The 21,972-nt window shown below is 48.4% G+C and overlaps 2 protein-coding genes across 11 annotated transcripts in view; both read left to right on the top strand.

Annotated features, from left to right (window-relative positions):
• The window catches only part of LOC137418556 (E3 ubiquitin/ISG15 ligase TRIM25-like), a 1,139,870-nt gene that overhangs the window by 244,326 nt on the left and 873,572 nt on the right, over nucleotides 1-21,972 (top strand). The gene's annotated exons all lie outside the window — the stretch shown is intronic.
• The window catches only part of LOC137418945 (E3 ubiquitin-protein ligase TRIM65-like), a 185,105-nt gene that overhangs the window by 99,259 nt on the left and 63,874 nt on the right, over nucleotides 1-21,972 (top strand). The window contains exon 1 of one of the 10 annotated variants that reach the window (XM_078770839.1): nucleotides 1,538-1,649. The exons of 7 other annotated variants lie outside the window; for them this stretch is intronic. The gene's annotated coding sequence lies outside the window, so the exon portion shown is untranslated. Of the gene's footprint in view, nucleotides 1-1,537; nucleotides 1,650-13,702; nucleotides 13,726-21,972 lie in introns of those variants that run through there. 2 more of the 10 variants (XM_078770836.1, XM_078770837.1) reach the window with 2 other exon arrangements.

The following is a 21,972-nucleotide window of genomic DNA, read 5'->3' as shown; positions in this document are numbered from 1 at the left end:
AGTCATCGGAAACTTTAGATCTTTCGTATTTAATGTATTCTCATATTTTTTATAATGAGATACTCTTTCATCATGAAAATGTGGAGGATGTAAGTGTGCTAGAATAGACCAGAGAAAACATTTGTCTTTATTTTTGATATTGATAACTGCTTTTCTATTTTTGATAACACCAGGTAAATCAATGTAAGAAGAAGCTTTTAGAGGATCTGATTTAAGAATATGAATGTCTATGAAAATAATTTTTCCTATATTGGATCCACTTCCTGCGATTGAATTATCCACATCTTGCTCTTGTTTAATAAGTTCATCATAGACTCCTGATGTTTTAAAATCTTGATATGAAGATATAAAGTATGGCTCAGTTCTCATGTATGGTGTATCTATAACTCCTCCATCTTTTGACATTTCTAATTTTACTCCCATATAAAATTTAAGTGGTTTCATTTCTTTTTGTGTTTTTTCAATCAACGTTTGAACAGCAGGTTTGACTATTTCTTCAGCATCAACTATAGACTTTGGTTCAGAGGTTTGAAGTTAAAGACTCTTATTTTAATATGTCCTTTGAAAGCGCCATCAGAGTTTTTAGTTGTGATAAAATTTGATAAATGTAGATTTGTTTTAAAATGGGCTTTGAACCCCTTCTTTAGGATATCTCTATTACAGAGACTACAATGTTTTTTGTTCTTAGGAAGTGGTGATAATTGATTTAGAATGTTGTTAGTGTGTTTAACTGTGAGTATGTGTTTTCTATAATGTTTTACTTCCTTTTCGCAAGTATCACAATAGACCATATCTATAGGGTAAGAAAACAGAGTGTTTTATATATATCACTGTGCTTAAACTAACACACCTTTTCGAGCTTTTCTGGCTCGTTTTATCTATCTATAATTCCAGTAATCTCTGTGTGTATGTGTGTGTGTCTGTGTGTCTGTGACCGCTGTTTCTCGACAACCACGGGTCCGATATACTTGAAACTTGCCAGGTATATTGCTGGGGACCCGAGGATGTGCCTTTTCAAGGTTTGAAATTAATCGGACAAGTGGTTCCCAAGGTATGGTGACCGTACTCGCAAGCCGTTCGCTTTGGCTTTGCGAATGGACCAAACCATTTCATGTAAATAGAGGGGGGCGGGGGGATCTACCGTACTCGCAAGCCGTTCGCTTTGGCTTTGCGAATGGACCAAACCATTTCATGTAAATAGAGGGGGGGGGGGGGTTCTGTGGTCGTTACTGCCACGTGGTTTCAAAGTTTTTTTTTGTTGTTGTTGTTTGCACGCATGTTTTTTTGCACCCACGTACGGGCACGCCCTAGTATATATAACTTTACTTAAACTAAAACGCCTTTTTGGCTTGTTTTATATATACTAGGGCGTGCCCGTACGTGCGTGCCCGTACGTGCGTGCCCGTACGTGCTTGCCCGTATGTGCTTGCAAAAGGAAAAAAGTTTTGAAACCACATGCCAGAATTACGATTATTCGCAATTTAGTTTTAATGGCCAATTATTCAATTATCGCAAACGTATTTTGTCTTTTCGCAAGGGAAAACAAAGAAAACAGAAGAGAACAACAACAACAACAACAACAACAAAAAATTTTGACACAACGTGTCAGAAACGACCACAGAATACGGAGCAAGAAAATATAGGCGAATGTGAGAGACCATAACTTGGGAAGCACAAATTCTCAATATTAAATTATTAACCTATCATCTTTAATAGAACTATAATAGACCAATTAAACTAACGGTTGTTTTTATTTTCTTGTTTTTGGCAAAGTTAACATCCAGAGAGGCTGTGTATAGGCCAATCCCCCCCCCCCCCCTCTATTTACATGAAATGGTTTGGTCCATTCGCAAAGCCAAAGCGAACGGCTTGTGAGTATGGTGACCATACCTTGGGAACCACTTGTCCGATTAATTTCAAACCTTGAAAAGGCACATCCTCGGGTCCCCAGCAATATACCTGGCAAGTTTCAAGTATATCGGACCGGTAGTTGTCGAGAAACAGCGGTCGCATACAGACAGACAGACACACACACACACACACACAGAGATTGCTGGAATTATATAGAGATAACTTTACTTAAACTAAAACACCTTTACATCTCCCAATCCATATCAGAACCAGGGTCATATTCAGAATCAATCTCATAATCAGAGACATCTGAGTCATCAATAAAACTAGTATCATAAGTAGACTACGGATTTTTATGTTAAGAAAATAGGCCTTTTATGTTTTGAAAAGCGGTATATATATATTTTTATGTGAAAAAATCCCGAAATATTTTTTTCCAAAGTTTTATTCATTTTTTATTATTACCAAGTTTTTCAGAAATCAGTCTAAAAAAGAACAAAAAATGGTAAGCTTTTACCTGCACAACATTAAGCACTCTGGGCTAGTAAACAGGTAAAAAATGACTTTCAGGTACCTTTATTGCAACCGCATTGTTTGATAAGTAGAGGACTAGAAGAAATTGACAAGACCCTTTTAGGAACGGTTAAAGTAGGTGTTTGAAATCATTATCTTGGTAATGTTCTCCTTGGTGAGGCGGTGTCGGCGGTCGGTGAGGACGTTTCCGTAGACGGAGAAGGACCTTTCCACGTCGACGCTGACGATGGGGCAGTACCTCAAGAGGGGGATGTCAGCAAGCTTGACTCCAGCCGGCACACCAACCTCAGATCCGTGCTGATCTCCATCCAGGATCAAAGCCACTGTCCTCAGCACACCAATGTCGGGATTGCGCTGCAGCACCGCCTTGAACTTGGTGAGCAGGATCTCCTTACGGCAGCCTCGGATCTTTTCGAGCTCCTCCTTGGCCTGATCAAGGAGCTGGAAGGCCTTGGCCAGCTCCATGCCGGCCTCCTCCAGCTGCTTAAGGATCTTCAGGATGAACGACACGTGGGCATTTAAGAAGACCAAACTGAGCTTGATGTCCGCCTTTCCGAACAGGTCCTTGGCACTCCGGATTGCCATCGCATCGTCATCGTTCAGCTGGTCCACAATGTCCTTGACGGCCTCGAAGTGCTCGGCGTAAAACACCGCGGCGTCGATCCACGTCCCCCACCGAGTCAGAATGGGCTCCGGGGGGAGAGAAAGATTGGGCTGCTGCTCCTTCCAAAAGACAACACGCGACGGGGCTTTGACGAACACCTTCTTCGTCGTGGCAATCAGGTCGTTGACGTCCTTGAACACTTCTCGGACTGTCTCGCAGACACGGTGGAGCGCGTGGGCAACGCAAGTCACATGCAGCAAGTCCGGGAAGAGTTCCTTCAGGGCATGGCCGGCCTTGATCATATAGGCCGCGGCGTCGCTGACGAGGACCTTGAGGCACTCCGGCTTGAAATCAGGCCAAAGATAGCGCAGCGTGTCATTCACTGCACGCACGATCTCCCCGGAGTTGGTCTTCTCCAGAAACATGCACTGGACGAGGTGGGGACGAAAGTACCCCTCCTTGGACAAGCGTCCCGCGATGATGTTGGCCACATATCGACCTGCCGAATCGGTCGTCTCGTCGACGGACAGCCAGATGGGCTGCTGTCCAAGGTCGGCACGGATCCCCGCCAAGGCCTCGTCATAGCACTTGTCGAGGTAGTGCTTTCGAATCCAGCTTTCATCGGGGATCTGGGGAGTGATGTGCTTCTCCAGGAACGACCGGAGCGCAGGGTTTTCCAATTTCGACCATGGGATGCCAGCGGCCAGCATGGCCTGGCACAGCTCCTGAGCCATGACGTCGCACTTGTGCCTCTTTCCGCCACCAAAGTCCTCCATGGTGGCTTGCGTGACTGTCCTCTTCTTCTTCAAGGCCAAGTTACTCTTGTGGCGGTCTCCTCGGACATGTTGGGCCAGCTCAGACTTCTGCTTCACCCGGAAAGTCTTTTCACAAGCTCGACAGAAAGCCGTGTCACTCGACACGTACTTGAAGGTGGCCCCATCGCCGCCAGCGTTGAATTCCTTCAGCCACTTGTCACGAAGAGCAGCACTCATCTTGATAGGAGACTTGTTCACACTTTGTGTACACTCTCTCACTGTAGTACACCGCCTCACTGCTGTACACGCTGGGGACGCAACGCACGCAAGTGGACGCAACGTTTTGTTTTTGAGATCGATCGCAGTTAAAAAATTCGATCGCAGTTAAAAATTTCGATCGCAGTTTAAAATTTCGAAAAATTCCCTAATTTTTTTTAGCGTTGCCAGACATTTTCGACCAAAAAGGGCATTTTATTTTATTTTTCCCGAAAAAGGGCGAAATTCTTTTTTTCTCCGAAAATAGCAAAATAATTTTTTTGCGTGCAAAAAAGCCGTTTTATGTGAAAAAATAAAAAATATTTTTTCACATAAAAATCCGATGTGCAATCATAACAATCACAAGAGCAAAGACTCTCTGAATCAAAACTATCTACTGAACCTACACTCTCCGTATCACAGGAGCAGAGGCTCTCTGTATCACAAAGGCTCTCAGTATATGAGGAAGCTTCTGAGCAGGAACTATCACTCATTTAATTAGCAGGAAAAATATTCCCATCAATATCTATATACTTTCTTTGATTAGCGCCTATAACAACAATGTTTCTTACATTAAAAGTAATCTTGAAATAATCTCTAATGATCATGGTACGAAATGTCATCTCACCAGTAATATTCATATTATTAATATTACCTACATCTTTTGGACTATGAAAGAAGATACTAATGTCTCCTCTAGAATTATTAATGGTCTTTTTTTTTTTTTTTTTTTTTTTTTTTGTATACTGAATCGAGGCTCGTGAAAGAGCTAACATTTACTTCACAAACAAATCGACCAGACAAACAAAATACACAAAAAGAGGGAGCGGAAGACAAGATGGGGAGAAAAGGGGAAGCACACAAACACAACATCCGAGAGCAGGGAGAGGTGTGGAAGGGAGAGGGCCCGGGGGGAGGAGGCATGGGAAGGGGGGGGGGGGGAGGGAGAAGTATAAAGCACAAGGACACCAACGACTTCCAGGACAGAAGTTGGTATTTCAAAAAGGGGAATTGGGGTGAAATTAGCAGGGGTAGAAAAGATCAAGGTTTTGGATGGGGGAAGATAACAGATGGTGGTGAACAGCTGTTTTAAAGACTTGGAGGGTGGAGTGGGATTGAAGAGAGTGAGGGAGTTTCTTCCAGAGGCGGGAGAAAAGAGGAATGAAGGAGTGAAGGTGAGCAGAGAGTCTTGATTTTGGCAGTTTAACCAAAAGAGGGTTGCAGGCAGATCTTGTGCGACCTGTAGGAATATTTGCGGGACAGAGCCCAGAGAGAGCTGGGGGGGCAAGGCCAGAGAGGAGTCGGTAGAAGACGGAAAGACCACCAACCTGCCTGCGGTGAGTGAGTGAGAGGCCCTTGGAGTTAGCTTCATCGCGGGAGATTCCAATGATTCTGAATGCTTTGGTTTCAACAGCGTGAAGGCGAGCTAGGTGTGAGGCAGGAGCAACAGCCTAGAGGGGAGAGCAGTATTCCATTGAGCTGCGGATGAAAGCCTTGTATGTGGTGAGGAGCTCAGGTGTGCCAAGGAAGGACTTCGCACGACGGAGGATGCCCAGTCGGCGACTGGCTTTGGAAGCCAGATTTGAAATGTGGGTTTTCCAGGAAAGATCATGGCAGATAGTGAGACCCAGAAGCTTGAGTGACAGAACTTCTTGGAGAGGATTATTCAGAAAGTGGATGGGAGGGTTGTCCAGTCGGTCTTTTCCGAGAGACATTTTAAGAGTGTGAGATTTGTCAGGATTGAAAGACATGTTCCACTTGTTTGCCTAGTCTGTGATTTTGTCAAGGTCTGCAGAGAGTGAGGAGGCTGCAGACTGCCGATCTGAGGGATGAAGAATGGAGCGACAGAGAGTAGAGTCGTCAGCAAAGAGATAGAGAGGATTTTCAAGAGAGTCAGAGAGATCATTGATGAAGACCAGAAAAAGCACAGGGCCCAGAACACTGCCTTGGGGAACTCCAGCCTGAACAGGAAGAGGAGATGAGAGAAACCCATTCAGGGCCACACGTTGACTAAGACTAGAGAGGACGTCCGCCAGCCATGCGTGGAGATTTCCATGGATACCAAAAGAGGAGAGTTTGGTGAGCAGAGCGGGGTGCCAGACTGTATCGAAGGCACGTGATATGTCAAGGGAGACTGCTCTAATTTCCTGTTTGGCATTGAGGACCTCCATCCATTGTTGAGAAAGCAGAAGCAGCATGTCCAGAGTGGAGTGTCCAGGTCTGAAACCAAATTGATGATCAGAGATCAAGCCATTGGAGAAGAGGAAAGATTTCATATCTGAAGCAATGATGGATTCCATGACCTTGCTGATAATTGGGAGAAGGCTGATTGGTCTGTAGTTGCTGGGATCTGTTTTTGCACCTTTTTTGTGCAAAGCGGTGATGTTGGCAGATTTCCAAGCAGATGGAAGATGACCTTGAGCAAAAGAGTGGGTGAAGAGAACAGAGAGAGGGAGTGAAAGAGCAGAAGAACATGATTTTAGGACCCGTGGGCTGATGCCGTCATGTCCGGTTGCAGAATCAGAGTCGAGGGTTGACAGACACTTTTCCACCTTGTCAGGAGGAAAGGACACAGAGTCCAGGAGCAGCTGGGTACGACTGGGTACGGTGGGTACAGAGAGGGATGGGTTTGGGACACAAGATTTAGAGGCAAACACAGAGTTGAGGCATTCGGCTTTTTCACGTGCGGAGTCAGCCGTGTGGCCATTTAAGGTGAGGGAGGGGATGGAGGGGGAACAAACACCAGAAACAGATTTTACCAGACGCTACCAGGATTTGGAAGAGGGAGACAGATAAGAGAGTTCGGTCCTGAGGACGGAGAGATATTGTTTCCTGGCTCTCCTGAGGGTGGACACACACTTGTTTCGGGCTTTGTGAAAGGAAATGACATTTCCTTCCGTTGGATTTGCTTTCCAGGAGACGAAAGCAAGTTGTTTCTGGGCAATAGCCTCACCACAAGATTCCGTGTACCATGGACGGGAGGAAGGGTATGACAACTGAAGACGAGAAGGGATAAAACTGTGCATGAGAGAGAGCAATTTACTTTGGAAGAATTCCCAGGATGAGTTGATGTCAGAGGCAGTAGAGATGGGAGACCAGTCCAGATGATTGATGGCTGCTTGAAGACCGTGCCAGTTGGCCTGAGTGAAATGCCAGACTCGTCGACGCTGAGGAGGCTCTCTGAAAATGGTCAGAGAGATGTCCACTTTAACAAGCACATGATCAGAAGAGCCGATTGGAGCAGAGGAAGAGCAGCAGACATTTTCAAGGAAGTTAGTCATAACCAAGTCCAGAAGAGAGTCTTATCATTCATTTTCAAAGTATTGCGATCGATCACTTTTTCAAGCTTTGAATAAATTGCCGGGAATAGAGGAGAAACTTTTGTTTGATTTACTTTAATGGATGTTTTTCCAGGCATAGTTAGATCTCTTCCTTTAAATGAAATAGAGGGGCTCATGTTATTTTCCATAACTGGTTTTACCCAAAAATTTCCATATTTATCTTTGTTCAATTTAACATCTTTGACATATTTTTCTATATCTCCCACCGAAGTAGAGATTGATTGAAATTTATCTTTTGTGCTTTGAAACATTGTATTTATTAACTAATAAACTTGCGTTTAGTTTAAATAAAAATTTACTGTTTAAATATGATAAATTCTGAAGGAGATTTAGAATTTCCAGACTCTCCATATGATAATTTAGAAATCTGCCGCCGTTGTGGTAGAATAGGGCTTAATAATGAGGGTTCATATAAACAATGTATTTTCTGTGATTTAATTTTAATTAATGATAATAAAAAATATAAATATATATATAACTCTTTTAAATTAGAACCAAAAATGAATTACTTTACAAGATTAATAAGAGAGATGAATGTTAAGTATTATGATGATAATACACCATTTCTTACAGGGGAAGAGACTATTTGTATTGAGGAAATGTATAAGGGTTTAATGATATTTATTATTCAAAATAATTTTAATGGAAATGTTAATACAAGTGTTACATATTTATGTGAATGTATGTGGATTACCATTCAGGTCTTTGCTTATCCGTGTGTAGTATATTAAGGGTTGTTGTGATTGGAGGGTCAGGAGCCCTTCTGAACCAGTGGCCGGAAACGGAAGTGACCGGAAACGGAAGAAGAAAAGACACGAGGAAAAAAGGACGAGTATTATTCTTCCTCGCCCCGCTCCGACAAAAAGGTGGGATCGACCTTGCGCTGCGTGGAAAAGCGGCGTTCCGATCCGAAGCCTGTCTGGCGAGAGGAATTACCGGGACGTGTACCTGCCCGGTGGAGACGGCAAGTTGACGTGGGGCCGTGCATCGACCCCGCGTCTGGCCTCGTTCGTGGCACCGTCCGAACAGACGCGTGCGGGTCGCACGTTGGGGCCTAACGCGCCTTGCAAGCGGCGTGGGGTTTGGCTTGCTTTACCGTATCCGCTTCGCGTGGCCACGAGGGGCTGCAGCCACGGTGCCTGGTACGATACCGGCCCGGTGGAAACACGTCCACCCGGGGTTCGTTCTACCGCCCGAGTGCGGTGACGGCGACCATCATCTTGGTCAGGAGGGGCCCAGAGACATTGTGCGGGACCGAGACCAAAAGGGTGTCGTGAGTACTCACCGGGACACACGTATATAAGATGGCCATCTTACTCATAGGAAAGTGCTTGTGAATTGGGAATTGTTGATGGTTGTATATGGTTGATTGAGTGCTTGTGAATTGGGAATTGTTGATGGTTGTATATGGTTGATTGCTCGGGGAAAATCTCCGTGGTTGTGTCATTGCAATTGTATGGTCATTCCCATTGAAATATATCCTTGAACGTCAGTTGTCTCTTGGGTGAAATTCATATGGATTGCGTGGCGAAAGCGCATATTTAATACAGCTTTCTGGCGAAGTTCCTCTCATGGTCCGGGGGTCACCGAGACCAGGTATTCACCGAGGGGACCACGTCACAGAATTGGGGGCTCGTCCAAATTACGATTTGCGGTTTTGCAATTGGGTCTACGTCCGGGATTTAAAATTGTATAAAATAATAAAATAATAATTTTTTTTATTAATTAAAATTTATTAATTAATTATTAATTGGTAAAAAAAATTTTGAGAAATTGGGGTAAAGTCTTGGGTGAAGGTTAACAGGTGTTAACGATAGGCACCATGGCGTTTGTGGCACAGAACTTTGGGGTAACCCCGAGTGAGGCACAGTTCCGAGCGTTGCTAAAGTCGGACCTCTTGAAATTGGCCAAACATTTTAACTTGGAGGTCCGAACTAATTTGAGGAAGGCAGAGTTGCAGGCCACGGTGATACAATCTATGGTGGGATTAGGAACATGGGACGAGTTAGCCTGGGAGTGGCTACCCGAAGAACCAGAAGACGTTGAGCTCCGGAAACTGGAGTTGCAATTACGGAGCCAGGAACGGATCAAAGAAGAAGAAAGGAAAGCAGAAGAGAGGAGAGAAGAGAAACAAGCAGAGGAAAGGAGAGTGGAACGAGAACTCCAGGAAAGGTTAAAAGAAGAAGAAAGGAAAGCAGAAAAGGAAAGAGCAGAAGAAGAAAGGAAAGCAGAAAAGGAAAGAGCAGAAGAAGAAAGGAAAGCAGAAAAGGAAAGAGCAGAAGAAGAAAGGAAAGCAGAAGCGAGGAGAGAAGAGAAACAAGCAGAGGAAAGGAGAGTGGAACGAGAACTCCAGGAAAGGATGAAAACAGAGGAAAGGAAAGCAGAAGCAGAGGAGAGGAGAGCTGCAAGGGAACTCGAAGCAGAGGAGAGAAAAGCGGAAAGGGAATTAAAGGAACGTGACATGGAGCTTCAGCAAGAAATCAAATTCAAGGAGCTGGAGTTAATGAGAGAACGGGGAGAGGCACCACCCTTGCTGACGGGGTCGACACCTAACCAGAAAACCTGGGATGTGGGCAGACATGTGAGGCTGGTTCCACCGTTCAGTGAAAAAGAAGTCGCGAAATTTTTTCCACACTTTGAGAAAGTGGCTCGACAATTAAACTGGCCGGAGGAGGCCTGGACCATACTCGTGCAAAGTGTGCTGGTGGGGAAAGCTCAGGAAATTTATTCGGCGCTACCAATGGACCAATGTGCAGATTATGAGGTACTGAAGAAGCACATCCTCAAAGCCTATGAGTTGGTTCCGGAAGCTTACAGGCAAAAATTCAGGAATGCCAGGAAGAGGGAGAGTGAGACCCATGTGGAGTTTGCCAGAGTGAAAGAAAACATGTTTGATCGGTGGTGTGAGTCAAAAGGAGTCGGGAAAGACTTCGAAACATTGCGGGACTTGATCCTGGTGGAGGAATTCCAGCAGTGTGTCCACGAGGACATCAAAGTGTACCTGCAGGAAAAGAAAGTACCAAAGCTGTGGGACGCAGCCACCATGGCAGATGATTATGCCTTAACCCACCGAATAGGGGTCCACGAACCTAACTCCTCGCCTAGATCTCCGCAGGGGAGGTGGGGAACAGCAGGTGCGGAGAACGACCATACATGGCGGCGGCCTCGAGATGATTATGGGGACAACTATGATACCCCACCTGTTCGAAATCAGAGGGATGCGGGCCCAAGACAAACTTATAGTTCGGGGGGCCCGAGGCAGACCACGAGTTTTTCCTCTGGGCCTACTTGCGCTTTTTGCAAGAAACCTGGACACTTGATGTCCAGTTGTTACCGCATGAAAAGCGAAGACCCAGAGCGGAGTCCGACTACTACGACTCCAAACGCAATGGCCATTGTGAGAAATCGCCATCAAAAGGGTTACCAACTATTTATTTCAGAGGGGTTTGTGTCACGGGATGGAGCCTCGACTAACCGGAAACCGGTTAGGATATTGAGGGACACAGGGGCACATCAATCTTTAATGCTTGAAGGCATTTTGCCATGGTCCGAGGAGACGGCAACGGGGGATAGTGTTCGTTTACAGGGGATCGGGGGCCGTGTTAGTGCTCCCCTTCATGTCATCCATTTGGAGTCCGATTTGGTGTCAGGACCGGTCACCGTCGGTTTACAAGCCACGCTTCCTGTAGAGGGTGTATCTGTGGTTATCGGGAATGATTTGGCCGGGGGTCAAGTTTATGGTAACCTGAGGGTTGGTAAAGAGCCCAGCAGGGAAAATAACGCCACACCAGCTCGGGATGGCGACAAAAGTGCCAAGTTATTTGTAGGGGGACTGAACTTCAAAACAGAGGAAGAAGTTCTGACCTCTGTCTTCAACAGATATGGGCCGCTGGTGGAAGTGCGGTTGGTAAGAGACTGGGAAACGCAACAGTCAAGAGGGTTCGGCTTTGTCACGTTTGCCAGCACAAAAGACGCCAGAGAGGCAGAGAAGAATTGGAATGGCAAGGATTTGGAGGGTCGGACCATAACAGTAGGGAAGGCATTTCGTAGGCGTCGAGAGGTCTACAGGAGAGAACAACTGGGCGGTAGTTTTGGTGGTGGCCGCAATCAATATTATTATGTAGGCTCCCGGAGTTACGGCCGCTCCCGAAGGAAGGATTGGCAAAGTAGTGGCCGAGAAGGAGACCGCTATTCAGGGGACTACAGGGACAAGTGGTCCCACCCTAATTATTAGGGAAGTTCTGAGAAGTTGAAGCACGGAATGCGGCGGAGCCGCCGAGCCAAGATTCCTACACGGATTAACCGTGAACGCCGTTCCTAAAGGCGTCCATGTAGTGAACTTTCATGCACGGACTAACCGTGAACTCCACGTTCCTCAAGGCGCCCATGTAGAGAACTTTCCTGCACGGACTAACCGTGAACTCCACGTTCCTAAAGGCATCCATGTAGTGAATACTCGGCTTGGCCTCCCAGAAAAAGTGCTATCGAGTGGCTTAACTTTGGATCTTTGATCAACCCCTTAACCTTCATTCACAAGAAACTGGCGGTCAAAGTCAGAGGGTCATGAGATGGAGTTTGATTTGGCAGGGACAATGTCGTTGCTGGTGCTTAGTCCAGAGTGAGTAATCTGGAGGGGTTGTGGTGAAATTTTGGTTGCTTTATTTTTAAGTGATAACTGTGCCCGGGGGCAACTGATAATGTGGGGGGGGGTTGAGTTATCTGGTTTGTTTCTCCAAATTGGCCGGCAAAGAAAGTTTTCGCTGGGTTCAAACTTTCTTTCTTGAAGGGGGGGAGTGTTACATATTTATGTGAATGTATGTGGATTACCATTCAGGTCTTTGCTTATCCGTGTGTAGTATATTAAGGGTTGTTGTGATTGGAGGGTCAGGAGCCCTTCTGAACCAGTGGCCGGAAACGGAAGTGACCGGAAACGGAAGAAGAAAAGACACGAGGAAAAAAGGACGAGTATTATTCTTCCTCGCCCCGCTCCGACAAAAAGGTGGGATCGACCTTGCGCTGCGTGGAAAAGCGGTGTTCCGATCCGAAGCCTGTCTGGCGAGAGGAATTACCGGGACGTGTACCTGCCCGGTGGAGACGGCAAGTTGACGTGGGGCCGTGCATCGACCCCGCGTCTGGCCTCGTTCGCGGCACCGTCCAAACAGATGCGTGCGGGTCGCACGTTGGGGCCTAACGCGCCTTGCAAGCGGCGTGGGGTTTGGCTTGCTTTACCGTATCCGCTTCGCGTGGCCACGAGGGGCTGCAGCCACGGTGCCTGGTACGATACCGGCCCGGTGGAAACACGTCCACCCGGGGTTCGTTCTACCGCCCGAGTGCGGTGACGGCGACCATCATCTTGGTCAGGAGCGGCCCAGAGACATTGTGCGGGACCGAGACCAAAAGGGTGTCGTGAGTACTCACCGGGACACACGTATATAAGATGGCCATCTTACTCATAGGAAAGTGCTTGTGAATTGGGAATTGTTGATGGTTGTATATGGTTGATTGAGTGCTTGTGAATTGGGAATTGTTGATGGTTGTATATGGTTGATTGCTCGGGGAAAATCTCCGTGGTTGTGTCATTGCAATTGTATGGTCATTCCCATTGAAATATATCCTTGAACGTCAGTTGTCTCTTGGGTGAAATTCATATGGATTGCGTGGCGAAAGCGCATATTTAATACAGCTTTCTGGCGAAGTTCCTCTCACGGTCCGGGGGTCACCGAGACCAGGTATTCACCGAGGGGACCACGTAACACAAGATACTATATAAATAAAATAATGGATTATTTTGAAATTAAACCTGAATTCAGGATAAAATATAGAGTTTCTAAAAAAGCTCAAAAAAAGGTAGATCTCCTTTTTTCAAAATATATAAATGAATGATTTTTTACCCGTTTGGGAAAATATGATAAAATTTAATAACCATAAAAATCTTCCAAATTCATTGAGACTAGCCGAAACCCGTGGAACATCCACGGAAGGGAGGATGTGGTGTATGAATAGTGTACCATTATGGATGGCATAGGGGATTTCCTTGTCCGAGTAAGAGTTAGGAAGAAAGATGAGAATGAAGAGTGCGTATATGAACAACGTATTTATTGCAATCTACTTAAATGACAACGCTACGATATACTTTTGAAAATATCACGTACCGTCTCGAAGTCAATGCCATCCTTTTATCTGTTCGTATACAACTCACTGATTTCTACCTTATCGTGAACAGGGTAAAGCCTACTTTGATAATCATGAACGGTGGCAGATGCAGGAGTTGGTGAAACGAAAGAGGGGGGGGGGGGGGGGGAGCTGATCATGACCTACCCTACGCCACATGGCCTACGCCATTTGTTGAGATCATGGCCACAACGGAAACACAACAACTGGATAGGTAGGGCCGAGGCCTACTTTTGGTCACTCGACGAAGTACACTTTGTTTTAAGATTTCAGAAGCTGAAGCCTTGGTATTTATTGCTTTATATGATACTGATGGGCTGCTGATCGGTTTCACTTCGTTGTAATCACAGTATATGGAAGATATTGTTGCGAATATGGAATTTGGCCTCCATATCCGCTTGTAAATATTCCCCTATTTCTCCAATACTCCCCAACTTTCCCCAATCCCCCATTCCCTAGTCCCATTGCATGTAAATAACACTCTGTAGAACCGACCTTCCCCTTTTTCCCCCATTAAATGTCGTGCCCAGGCCCCACCGCAACACACGTAGACAACTATAGGACGTCTTCCTAGTTATTCTTAATCTATGTCAGTTAAGGACTCGTTTCCATTAATTCTGACTCTTTGTTGCACCAGAATGTGATTATATGGCATCAGTAGTGAGTTTAGGACCTTTTCCATACCTCCTTCCATCTTCTTCCCCAAACAACTATAACTACAACAACAGAGGAGATGGGGGCGGCGCGGCGGCGCGGGGGAGGATGCGTCCTCACACCGGCTCGATTAGCGCCATTGACCACGCGCTCCACGGGGTTACCACGGAGGGGCTGGCTGTCAGCTCCTCCTCAAGGGCGGAGCCTGGTAACCCCCCCCCGCACCCAATCAGAAGGGCGGACCGATTCCATCTGGGGCGGCGCTAGCGAGCCGAGGGCGTGTCACTCCCCGCCGGATATACGTGGCGACTTACCGGACGTGACGAGAGATGCGCCCGAGCTGGAGAAAGAAAGTACCTGCGAGCGCTGAGACAGATGCGCCTGAGTTTGGAGAGGCCTGAGAAAGACCCGCCTGAGAAAGAACGTTACCTCCGAGCGCTGTGACCTCCCCGCATCTCTGGACCGAACCGTGTTGATTCTGCCCCGAGCCCAGGTGCACCTGGAGCCACCGATACCTGCCTCTCCCTGCCATCAATCCCCGTGTGAGTCAGCCGTTGTCCCGTTTATCTGTCGTCTGTCCGGGGTCAATATAAGAGTGTGTCTAAGTGCCTGTCTTCCTGTGATATACCTCTAGCCCCTGTAATCTAACCTTTCCTTACGAATATAATTGAGAATCGAAACATTGGTGTCTGTCATTATAATCCAGCCGTGTGTCTTCTTTTTCCTTATTGAGCCAGCGTGGCGCGGCTTCGTCAACGTTCGAGTACAATCGGGTAATTTGTGCGGACACGACGGCCATTCCGCTCGGCCCACCTTAACATCAAAGTCGTGTCTGTAACAATTGGTGTCGAGGAGTGAGATTCGGACCCGGGACTAAATTAGTTAGGCCCAAATTTTGGGAGGGAAAATCGATCCGGAGCGCGTACTGCGCTCGACAAAATCGATCCGGAGCGCGTACGGCGCTCGACAAAATCGATCCGGAGCGCGGTCCCGCGGTTACTGCGCTCGCCGAAATTATAACGAAAAAAAAAAATTTGGATTTGTTTTACGAAAACTCGAATTTTGCAAGTCGCGCCATGGCGGATCAAGACGGCTGGGGTCCGGTAGCGGAGAGTGAGACAGGGTCGGTCCAGGACCAAATTGAGACACGTGAGGAGAGCGAAACAGCGAGGGTAGCAGGCGCGCAAAATGGCGCCTCGCAAGAGCGCGCGGTAGCCGAGCCCGCTGTATCAACGGGCTTTAACATGCAGCCGATTGACATACAGGCCCTCATTGCGCAGCTACAGGCAGCTGTACAGATGAGTATGGGGAGCCAAATTGAGCGATTGGGTGAGCGATTGGAGGGCCAAATGGGGGTAATGGGGAACCGGATGGAGGCTCAGAGTGAGCAAATGGGGGTAATAAGGGACGAAGCGAGGGCTCAGAGTGAGCAAATGGGGGTAATAAGGGACGAAGCGAGGGCTCAGAGTGAGCAAATGGGGGTAATGAGGGACGAAGCGAGGGGTACCGGTGAGGGGTTAGACAATAATTTTAAGGGATTAGACAAGAAATTTGGGAAATTAGACAATAGATTAGGGGAAATACAGGAGGGGTTAACGGGGGTAGAAAACAGAATGGCCGCTCAAGAGAATCAGATAGAGGGAGTGAAAAATGGGTTATAGGGGTTAGAAAACAGAATGGCCGCTCAAGAGAATCAGATAGAGGGAGTGAAAAATGGGTTAGAGGGGTTAGAAAACAGGATGGAAGGCAAATTGAGGGACATGAGGGACCAAGCGGAAAGGGAAGTTAAACAAATGGAGCAGCAGATAGAGGGGGTCAGAATGGGGGTAGAAACGAAATTGGATGCTCACAGGGGGGAAATGGAGCAGATGAGGGTGGCATCTGGGCAGGAGATGCAAGTGATGGGAGAGGAGATCAGAAGAGGAGTGAGTGAGGAGGTCGGAGGAGTGCGCGAGGAGGTGAGGCACTGTGAGGAGCACATGGAGAAGGAGGTGAGAAAGGGGACTGTAAAGTTACAAGGGGGCATAGAGGACCTGACGCAGGAGGTGGAGCAGCTGACGGTGGGACAGACGGAGTTAGTGGAGCAGGTTCAAAGGAACACTGCGGTATTAGGAGGGTTAAAAGCGACACAGGAAGAACTAAAAGATGACTTGGTAGCGACGAAGAGGGAATGTCAGATGGTACGTGAGGGACTGACAACGAGGCTGGACGAGGTGGTAGAGGTAATGGAGACGAAGGACCGGCAGGTGAGGACGCACCTGGAAACGGTCAAGGTAGCCTTGGAGGACGAGCTTGAGGAGACGTACCGGGGAATAAAAGAGGTGAAGCACAAATTAGAAGAAGTGGAAGAAGGGATGAGCGAAATTAAGAAGCGACGGAGAGAGGATAAGAAGGAGATAAAAGAGGAGGTAAAAGAATTGGTCCAAAGTCTGTGTTTGGATCGTGATGTGCTCATTAACCGGATGAGGGATTCGCAGGTGATGGAGGAGAAGCGAAGAGGAAGAGGACCCGGTGTAAGTGGTGACCAATATGGTCGTGCGTATGATGCGCCAGGGGATTTAATAAGCTTGGGGGTCGAGATGGACCCGGGTGTTCGTGAGAGGCCGTGGGTGAAGTGTGCGACAGGTCTGGTGTGCGAAAGAGGAGGTGTGCAAGAAAGTCCGACTCTGGGGTGTGTGAGGAAAAAGTGTATGCCAAGGAGTGAGGGTGCTGGCGAGAATGAGTCGGTCGTAGCGTGTGTGCGAGGGAGCACATGGAAGCGCGGTGTGGTGAGTGTTACAGAGGGTGTAACGGGAGAGTGTGCGCGAGAAAGGTGTGTGACGGACAGGTGCATGAGGAAAGAGTGCGCTGTCAGAAGTAAGGAAGAGTGTCCACCTGTGGTGAGTGTTACAGAGGGTGTAACGGGAGAGTGTGCGCGAGAAAGGTGTGTGACGGACAGGTGCATGAGGAAAGAGTGCGCTGTCAGAAGTAAGGCCGAGTGTCCACCTGCGGTGAGTGTTACAGAGGGTGTAACGGGAGAGTGTGCGCGAGAAAGGTGTGTGACGGACAGGTGCATGGGGAAAGAGTGCGCTGTCAAAGGCAAGGAAGAATGCACACCTGTGGTGAGTGTTACAGAGGGTGTAACGGGAGAGTGTGCGCGAGAAAGGTGTGTGACGGACAGGTGCATGGGGAAAGAGTGTGCTGTCAAGAGTAAGGGTGAGTGCGTTGTCAAGAATGGAGGTGAGAGTAGTGAGAGTGACAAGGAGCGTGAGTTGGTTGTGACAGGTGAGTGAGGATGTACACCTGGGATGGAAGGATGCACACCTGGAATGGTAGAGCGTGAGTGGGAATGCACGCTGGAGTTGGTGGTGAGGCACGTGGTTGGGTGTGCGAATGAGGGCACACCTGTGATTGTCACAGAGGAGGTGACAGAGGAAGGGGCGCGAAGAGGTGTGTTGGTGAGGTGTGCTACCAACGAATGTGTGCCACAGTGTTCGGTGGTCAGGTGTGTGACCAAGGCTGTGAGTGGAATGGGTGTGCCTGGGTGTGTAAGGAACGGTACAAGGAGAATGGGAACAGCTGCATGTATGAGCAAGAAAGGGGTAGCATATGCATGTAAGCATCCAGGTGAAGCATCGACGGTGACCGGGTTAAAGGTTAGGTCGACTTTTAGCCGAAGCGGGCCCTCGGTGCGTGCTGGGCCTCGCTTTGAACGTCCGTGCTCCACTAGGCGGAGCGGGCGGCTGGATAGGAAGGGTCGTCATGGCGACCACTTTCTGTTGAGGCATTCCGGCAGGTCGAGATCGAGCCATGGGATGGCTCCGTGCCGAGATGGTGCGTGGGATCTCGGCCCGGGTAAACCTCCTTCCCTGCACCGAGTGCCGGACGTATCCAACCGCTGGCACCAAACAACCAGCATCCATTGCTTGGCTTTACGAAGCCGGGCTTTGGACAGGAATTGGCGCACCGAGAGGAAGTAGTGAGTAGACTGGGTGATGAGGTTAGTGTTTTGGCCCCGAAATTAGAAAAACAAACTTTGGTGATTGGCAGTAGTGATTGGCAGATGATGGGTAGTGATTGGCAAATTTTTGATTTGTTGAAATTTGACGTGCAAAATTGATAGTGAGAGACCCCCGATGTGGTGGGATGGCAAATCCACCATCCTTCCCATGGTGGGGGCAAAGGAGCGATAGCTTATGGGGTGTATGGCAGTGAAAACTAGCCCGGGTGGGTTAGGATATTGTGTGTAGGGATCTAGCGAAGATGACAGTAGGTAACGTTAAGTTTAGTTAGTGACTGATACCTGTAGTGGGGACGCAGGTAGATTAGTGTGGATGATAATGACGTGGGAGCGCAATAGTTTAAAGGGACGACTGGGAAGCGCAAGTTTCAGAAGGGAGTAGTTAGCTGAGATGATGCTGTGTGTGTGAGAATTGAACAGGTGTGATTGCACAGGTGTGCAACTGGACAGGTGTGTGGAGCAGTGTATGAGTAGTGAGTGTGTGGATCAGCGCGAATGCGCTTGGGGAGAGAAGGGTGCAGGTGGCACCAGGTGTGAGAGCACAGGTGTGCAAGTACAGGTGTGTGGAGAGAGTTGGAGTAAGTGGTACGGAGTGGTGTGCATGGTGCGAAGGTGTGAATGGGGGAAGAGTGGACCCCCATCACGGATACCCGGGGCGGGTAGTGTAAGTGCTAGGTAGAGGGTACAGGTAAATTGTGGTTGGATATTGGCACTTGTGGTGCGGTTGCAGAATGGTGTTGTGAATGGGTGCATTAGTGTTGTGGAAATGGCTGGGCGTGTAGCCTGTTAGTGTGTGTAGTTGGTTGGGCACTCCACCACTGTGAGGATGTCGGCCAGGTGAGGCCGCAGGTGGGCTCTGGGAGCCGGTAGAGTTGTGGATGGGGCCCGAGGATCCGGAGGACGGACCCGGGTAGCCCAGTGCCAGAGAGGGCACCGAGTGGGGAGAGCGCCAGAGGGCCTTCCCCAGGTAGTTAGGTTAGGGTAAGGAGCAGGTAAGCTCGGAGGCAACTGCAGTGGTGGAGATGTGCAGGTGGGTAGACCCACTGGGAGAGGTACACGCCGCAGCCCAGAAATTGTGCGAGGGCACCGGGAGATGAGTCGGGGGAGTGAGACCCCAAATTGAAGAGCACCACAGTTTGGCCAATGGGAATTGGTTTTTAGAACCCATAGTGTAAGAGGGCCAATGGTTTGGCCGGAGGAAGACCCCGGGTAGTGTAAAGTTGTTAAAGTCATTTAGGAAATAGTTAGGATTGATGAACCTGTCGCACCATACGCAGCCACTTACCTGTGGTGATGATGATGACTCCACACCTGTGTTTTCTTTGTTTTGTGCAGAAGTAAGAATTGCTGTGAGGATGTGTGAGACGCATCACGACGTGGATGAGACATTGGGGTGATTCCATCTCTCCCTCCCTAGGAGGGACTGATGATGAATTGGTAATGGCAAATTTTGATGTTCAGTTGGAGATGGCAAATTTTGATGAGAGTTGAAAATGGCAAATTTGATTGGTTAGGAGGGAGAGAAGACGAATTTGGTATATGGGAGGAACGGGGAAGACAGTAGGGATGTTTGTTGATTTGTAAAGTAGATGTTTATGGGTAGTGTTGTGTTTTGTGGATACAGTAAGGGGTAAGGGAGGGGCCATGTAGGTTACCTGGTGGGGGGGGGAGCGTACGGTAGGAACGTACCTGTCTCACCTGGTTCCCATGTGCCCCTAGTGTGCATTACCTTGCATTGCGTGCACTTTTGCGCCCTTACCAACTTACTCACTTGTTTCTTCTTTTGTCTCCCACCTCCGAGGATCTGGCTTTGGGGTAGAGAGAGAGGAGAGAGAGGTGCTGGCTACGCAGTTGTGGGCCTGCACTTTCGCTGTTCGCTGCCTGGATCGGTACACCATATGGACCGCAATGTTTGTGGCCACCCACAATGGACCGCAGTTCGGTTGCGGCCAAGCACCACCCGTTGATGGACCTATGGGTCAACGTGGCACCTATGCCATACAAGGTGAACCACTGTTAGTTAACACCACTGAAGGCCACAAGAAGAGCAAGAGACACCTGCAGGGTTAGGGGTTGTCGAATTATTTTTATTCCAATGAACAATGGTGACTGCACCGATTGGTGTTGGGGTGGTGCTTTTGGTGCTGGGATGGGGTGCTCTGCACGTTATTAAAGGCCGTCGGCCACAGAGCACTCGTGGGTTGGTGTATCGATGTTGGCATGCGCGCTCTCTCTATGCATAACATCTGCATGTGTTCCTCCAAAAACAGGTCCTGGATCGTAGTGTAAATAGCAGCATAGTTGTGTAAATAATGCTCCCTACCGGCTGTATGTTTAGTTTGCGAATTCTTTCCGCAATTCGGTTATCCTGTGGGTGTGTTTCTGTGAGGAGAAGGGTGCAACGTCGCAGGGGGACATATTTACTCATTTGTGAACATCTGTAAAACTGTCGCACTCAGGGTAGAGTTAATAGTAGAGGGACTACATCTGAGTGCCACACTAAACTAGGTAAAAATTTATCGGGTCGGGACGCCCCGAGGGTAGAGAAGGGTGCAATGTTGCGAATATGGAATTTGGCCTCCATATCCGCTTGTAAATATTCCCCTATTTCTCCAATACTCCCCAACTTTCCCCAATCCCCCATTCCCTAGTCCCATTGCATGTAAATAACACTCTGTAGAACCGACCTTCCCCTTTTTCCCCCATTAAATGTCGTGCCCAGGCCCCACCGCAACACACGTAGACAACTATAGGACGTCTTCCTAGTTATTCTTAATCTATGTCAGTTAAGGACTCGTTTCCATTAATTCTGACTCTTCGTTGCACCAGAATGTGATTATATGGCATCAGTAGTGAGTTTAGGACCTTTTCCATACCTCCTTCCATCTTCTTCCCCAAACAACTATAACTACAACAACAGAGGAGATGGGGGCGGCGCGGCGGCGCGGGGGAGGATGCGTCCTCACACCGGCTCGATTAGCGCCATTGACCACGCGCTCCACGGGGTTACCACGGAGGGGCTGGCTGTCAGCTCCTCCTCAAGGGCGGAGCCTGGTAACCCCCCCCGCACCCAATCAGAAGGGCGGACCGATTCCATCTGGGGCGGCGCTAGCGAGCCGAGGGCGTGTCACTCCCCGCCGGATATACGTGGCGACTTACCGGACGTGACGAGAGATGCGCCCGAGCTGGAGAAAGAAAGTACCTGCGAGCGCTGAGACAGATGCGCCTGAGTTTGGAGAGGCCTGAGAAAGACCCGCCTGAGAAAGAACGTTACCTCCGAGCGCTGTGACCTCCCCGCATCTCTGGACCGAACCGTGTTGATTCTGCCCCGAGCCCAGGTGCACCTGGAGCCACCGATACCTGCCTCTCCCTGCCATCAATCCCCGTGTGAGTCAGCCGTTGTCCCGTTTATCTGTCGTCTGTCCGGGGTCAATATAAGAGTGTGTCTAAGTGCCTGTCTTCCTGTGATATACCTCTAGCCCCTGTAATCTAACCTTTCCTTACGAATATAATTGAGAATCGAAACATTGGTGTCTGTCATTATAATCCAGCCGTGTGTCTTCTTTTTCCTTATTGAGCCAGCGTGGCGCGGCTTCGTCAACGTTCGAGTACAATCGGGTAATTTGTGCGGACACGACGGCCATTCCGCTCGGCCCACCTTAACATCAAAGTCGTGTCTGTAACAATATTATGGTAAACCCACCTGATGAGGTTAGCGTACACCGCGATCGACGACATCGGCACAAATGCATGCTCAGGATTGTCCACTCAGTGGACGGCTTGCTGTCGCCTTCGACTGTCCAATCA

Source organism: Myxine glutinosa, chromosome 1, assembly GCF_964187855.1.
Source record: "Myxine glutinosa chromosome 1, kmMyxGlut1.1, whole genome shotgun sequence".
In the NCBI taxonomy this organism is placed as follows: domain Eukaryota; kingdom Metazoa; phylum Chordata; class Myxini; order Myxiniformes; family Myxinidae; genus Myxine; species Myxine glutinosa.
The sequence above is the reverse complement of the archived record's forward strand: the minus strand, read 5'-3'. Positions and strand labels throughout refer to the sequence as shown.